Below are 6,095 nucleotides of genomic sequence, written 5' to 3' on the forward strand. Positions count from 1 at the left end.
GATATGTTTTCTTATTTAGTTATGAACTAAAACCCCTAAATAACTAAGGGGAATGAAACCTAAGACGAATCTTGTTATTATTTTCTGAATTGTATGATAAATATTTAACTTGTTCTTAATTATGTGTTCTTAATTCTTGTTTTGATATCCCAGGATACTGATTCAAGATAAGCTCTTATTCAGAGGAGGAATAGACCCTGCCTAAGAGTACATTTGTCATAATTAAGCGGAGTTGTTTGCGCGCCTAGACATAAGGTGACAAGATTTTGCCAGATTAGGGTGAAACCTAATAAGGGGATCCATAAATCGAGTTAATGCAACCCTAAGGTGTTAATTAGAGAAAGGTCTCAATTATTCAATCTAGGGATTAGACGTTCTTAGTTTTGAATAGGGATAATAACATAACTTAGGGATCTCTACAGAACAAGTTAAATGAATAAATCATCCGATTCGGAGCCAGAATAACAAGTATAGTCTAGGTGGATTTTTCCTTAGGTATTGTCTTAATTCAATTGATTTTCCCAAAAGAAATTCCCCAATTGTATTCTCTGTGAATTCTTAGTTTAGATAATTAGTTAGTTAAAACAAAACCTCTTTATTCTTAGGCTAGATAATAAAAAGATAGTCATTACTAGTACTTTTAGTTCCTTTGGGTTTGACAATCCAATCTTGCTAAAACTATACTACTGTTCGATAGGTACACTTGCCTACATCGCGATAATAGTTAGTTTCAAGAACGATTAATTATAAATATTTAAAACCTATCACGAAATCACGCGATCAAGTTTTTGGCGCCATTGCCGAGGAACTAAGATATTAGGAACGCTCTTTAGCCATTTATTTTTCTTACAATTTTATTTTTATTTTTTATTATTTATTAATTTACTTTTTTCTTTCTCTTAACAGGTTTTTATAGTTTATGACTAGAAGTAACCCGTCAGGACCACTACTTTTTGATGAAGAAATCGATCGCACAGCTCACAGAAATTAAAGAGAAATAAGGCGAAGCCTAAGATACACAGAGAACGAGCAAGAGGGCGATACTTCAACCATAACCAAGGAGATGGCTGAAAACCAAGAAAATCCGCTACCTCTTGCGATTTCTATTAATCAGAATCCTACTCCGCATACTATGTATGATTATGCTAAACCTACTTTAACAGGAGCTGAGTCAAGCATAGTTAGACCTGCTATTGCTGCAAATAATTTTGAACTGAAACCTAACACAATTCAAATGATACAACAATTTGTTCAGTTTGATGGTTTGCAGGATGAGGATCCAAACACTCACTTGGCAAATTTCCTGGAATTCTGCGATACATTTAAAATTAATAGAGTTTCTGACGATGCCATTTGTCTTCTGTTATTCTCTTTTTCATTGAGGAACAAAGCTAAACAGTGGCTACTTGGGAACAAATGACTAAAAAATTTCTATTAAAATATTTCCCGCCAGCTAAAACAGCCAAATTACCTAATGGTATCTCTTCATTTGTGCAGATGGACTTAGAAACTCTTTACGATGCATGGGAGAGATACAATGACCTACTGCGAAGGTGTCCTCACCATGAATTACCTCTATGGTTGCAAGTCCAAACATTCTACAATGGTGTGAACCCCTTGAAAAAGCAAATGATTGATCCAGCAGTCGGGGGAACCATCAACAACAAAACACCTAAAGAGGCTTACGGATTTATTGAAGAGATGTCACTGAATAACTATCAGTGGCAAGTCATGAGGACTAAGCCAACTAAAACAGCAGGCGTTTATAATGTCGATTCGGTTACTATTCTGTCAAACCAGGTAGAACTTCTAAATAAAAAGGTTGATGGTTTACTTGGTTCTACTCAAGTACATCCTGTAATGAGGTGCGAGACGAATGGAGGAGGAGCATGTATAGAATATCAACCCTTTAACCCTATCATTGAGGAGGAACAAGTCCAATATATGGGTAACAAGAACTCTAGATCCCAAAATAACCCATATAGTAACACTTATAATGCAGGTTGGAGGAACCATCCCAATTTCTCATGGGGCGGTCAAGGAAATCAAAGACCACAACATCCTTTGGGTTTTCTCGTGGGGCGGTCAAGGAAATCAAAGACCACAACATCCTCCAGGTTTTCAACAACCACCCTATCAATAGGAAAATAAATCGAACCTTGATGAAATGCTATCTAAATTTATTTCGGTGTCAGAAACTTGTTTCCAGAACACCGAGACAGTACTTAAAAATCAACAAGCGTCAATCCAAGGGCTCGAAACTCAGATAGGCCAGCTGTAACACCCCGAACCCGAGACCGTCGTCGGAGTCGAACACGAGGTGTTAACAGACTTCAAACCACTTATTAAAATTTTTCCAGACAAGCTATCAATCTGCATACTAGTCGCTTTAAAAATCATATCTTGAGCTCTGGAACTCAAAATCCAGTTCCGTGAATTTTCCCTGAAACTAGACTCATATGCCCATCTACATATTTTTTTCTAGAATTTTTGGTCGGGCCAATTAGTACAGTTTATTAGTCAAAGTCTCCCATGTTACAAGGATCGACTACACTGACCTTTGCGCATTACAACCTGGATATCTCCCTGCACAGAGCTTAAATACTGATGCCGTTTGTTTCTATAGAAACTAGACTCAGAGAGGAATCTATCCATATATGGTATGACTCCTAATTGTCTCTGGTTAATTTATAATGAATTTCCAAAGTCGGAACAGGGAATCCAGAAACCGTTCTGACCCTGTCTCACGAGAACCTGAATATCTCTTAACATACTGTCCATATGATCTTTTCGTTGCTTCTATATGAAAATAGACTCATCGAGCTTCGAATACATAATTTATTCATCAATTTATTCCACTCCTACTATTTTTAGTGATTTTTCAATCTCACGTCACTGCTGCTGCCAGCATCTGTTACGAAAGCAACTATGCCCATTTCGTGATTTCTCCTTGATCTAACTAGTAATTCGTCATACATATCACAAATTATGATCATGACTAGCCATGCCAAAGGCTAATCATTGTCAAACATCCTCCTACTACACTATTGCCATATCATGAATTTTAACACCAAAATAATCAACCATGACATATGGCATAAAAAGGTCGAATTATCAAGATTTACGACCTAACGTTATGAAACCAAACCCAACCGAACATTTATGCCATTTTCGCATGGCTAAAAGTTTACATACCAAAGTTCAAACACAACATAATAGCCTATACATGCCGAAATGTTCTCCTAAGCCGACTAAGAAGAAAGTACCAAAACTTGCTAGCCGGTGTGATGACTTCGACGACGGCACGATCACGCAAAAAGAGACGAGTCCAAGAAACCTAGAATAGGTGACAAGCAAACACCGAATGAGTATATAACTCAGTAAGCCATAAGCATTCCACAACCATCCATTAATAAAATTATCACAACAGGAAACAATGAAATGAGGTTAAGTACTCCATCCATACCAAACTATACCATAGTTCCTTAAACCCTATGGTTCAATCTCATACCAAGTCCTACATTGGCCTTTCATACATCATTTTATTTTCGTTATAATCATACAATTAAACGAACTTTCACCTATTCCACAATGAACCTTATGTACGTGACTTCAACTATAATCGTCACATAGGTTCAAAACTTACCAAGCTCAACTCCAAATATAAACATAGCGCCTATTAGCCATGAACTCAAGGTACTTACCTTTTCCGCTGTCCAAAATTGACTCGGTAAAGTCGCACCCTTCATGTAAATAATTTATAGAAAATATATATTGGGTTCGCACACATAGTGCTTAATAATCAACCGCGCACACTTAGTGCCATGCACTTTAAACTCACACACTTAGTGCCATGCATTTCAAGTTCGCACACTTACCTTTTCCGCTGTCCAAAATCGACTCGGTAAGGTCGCACCCTTAATGTAAATAATTTATAGAAAATATATATTAGGTTCGCACACATAGTGCTTAATAATCAACCACGCACACTTAGTGCCATGTACTTTAAACTCTCACACTTAGTGCTGTACAATTTAAACCCGCACACTTAGTGCCAATCTCATGACCGTGAAAACTTATTGCCCGCACACTTAGTGCCGAAAACCAGCCACTCAATAGGCTTCACTTCCTTTTTACATTCGACAAATTTCATCTCTACTTACATATACATTTGTATACATTTCATCTCATTAAACACAATGGTATAGGTATTACGATCCTTTAAATCAATACCAAAGATATGCTTAATGACTTACTTGTGTTGGGTAAGATGGTTCCAACTCGGCTACTCGATGATCTTTTCTTTGCCTTTGCTCGATTCTCCTCCTTTAACTCCTTGAGCTTAATCAATAAATCAACTAGTTTAACCGCCTTGCTAAATATTTACAATCTAATGACACATGCATATGTATGTTAGTATATTCGGCAATCACCCTTACTAATCACCCACTTGATCAATTATAGAGAATCAAAGTTAATATCACAATGTGTACCCTATATGGCCCATTATACATAATCAAATTTAACATCATCTATATATTTACTCATATGGCCGAATATACCTAATCATACATACACCTAAGCAAAAATAATTTCTAAAATCTTTATATCATTTATACACTAGTAAAGCATCCTCTCCCTTTCCATCAATTTAGCACATGTATTACTCATTAACCTACAAAAATTATATTCGGCCTTAGCACACAACTTGCTAGCCGATTCTTCCCCATCTAGCAACCAATGCACATATGTGCTCACTCAAAAATGCTAAAAAAAAAGAGATTCAAGAATCATCAATCCACCATCACATGCATCATTAACAAGCTTCATATTTAGCATGCAATGGCATTAACACAAACTCCACCTAGGCCGAATCTTAACTCATCTTCATGCCTCATCACCACAACATCAAACATCAAAATACCAACCAAGAATGTAACATGCATGGCCGAATATCATCTCCATCATTTAACAAAGTTTGAACCATGGCTAGGTAGATTTCAAACTTACAACTTAAAATATACATGAATCTCAAAGAATAATATCAAACATACCTCAATCTAGTTACATGCATGGCCAAACTTCCTCCTAATTCTCTTCCAAACCAAACATGAAGCAAGAACTCCTTCCTCCTCCCTTAGAATTTTCGGTCAAAAGAGGATGAAAAAGGATGAACAAGTTTTTCTTTTCCTTTCTTTAGCTCACGGCAATGGGGGGGCAAACAACCACTCATTTTTTTGTTTTTTCCTTTCTTTATTACCCATACTCCTTATTTTATTTTTTTCCTACATACTTCACTAGGCCAACATGTTCCCAACATGTTTCCACCCATAGCATGGCCAACCACTAGCTCAAATTTTGGGTAATTTGACATGCAAACCCATCATTTTCACAACATGCATTAATAGACCATTTTAAATTAGCCTATCATATTTTCACCATGTCTCATATCGATCCCTATTTAATAATTTCTCATACAATTGGCAAAATTGGAGAATGAAACTTCCACATACTCATGTACACACATAATAAGCATAGAATATGGAAATTAATTATTTTTATGACTCGATTTTGTGGTCTCGAAACCACTTCCCGACTAGGGTCAATTTTGGGCTGTTACAACTCTCCCCCACTTAAGAAATTTTCGTCCCCGAAAATCTTACCGGTAAATAGGTTTGGGTATCGTTCTTTCATCGAGCTCTCGGTTTCCCAAGTAGCTTCCTCGATCCCATGTTTGAGCCATAACACCTTCACTAACGGAACCCTTTTTGTTTCGCAACTCCTTCACTTCACGAGCTAGGATACGTATCGGTTCTTCTTCATAACTCATATCGGCTTGAATTTCAACCTCTGATGGGCTAATTATATGCGATGGATCAGATCGATAGCGTCGAAGCATCGAAACATGAAAGACGTCGTGAATCTTTTCAAGCTCAGGGGGCAAAATCAATCTATACGCAACCGGACCAACTCGTTCGGAGATTTCGTACGGCCCAATGAATCTCGGGCTCAACTTGCCCTTACGGCCAAACCTGAGTACCTTTTTCCAAGGCGAAACTTTAAGGAACACTTTATCTCCCACCTGATATTCAATG

At 37.2% G+C, this 6,095-nt stretch overlaps 1 non-coding gene across 1 annotated transcript; it reads right to left on the bottom strand.

Moving 5' to 3' along the window:
* Positions 1-1,465: 1,465 nt before the first annotated feature.
* LOC121210199 (small nucleolar RNA R71) lies at positions 1,466-1,571 on the bottom strand. The gene has a single exon (XR_005905324.1). It is a non-coding gene; the product is annotated as a small nucleolar RNA R71 (small nucleolar RNA).
* Between the last annotated feature and the right edge of the window lie 4,524 nt (positions 1,572-6,095).

Source organism: Gossypium hirsutum, chromosome A11 (genome assembly GCF_007990345.1).
Source record: "Gossypium hirsutum isolate 1008001.06 chromosome A11, Gossypium_hirsutum_v2.1, whole genome shotgun sequence".
Taxonomy (NCBI): Eukaryota; Viridiplantae; Streptophyta; class Magnoliopsida; order Malvales; family Malvaceae; genus Gossypium; species Gossypium hirsutum.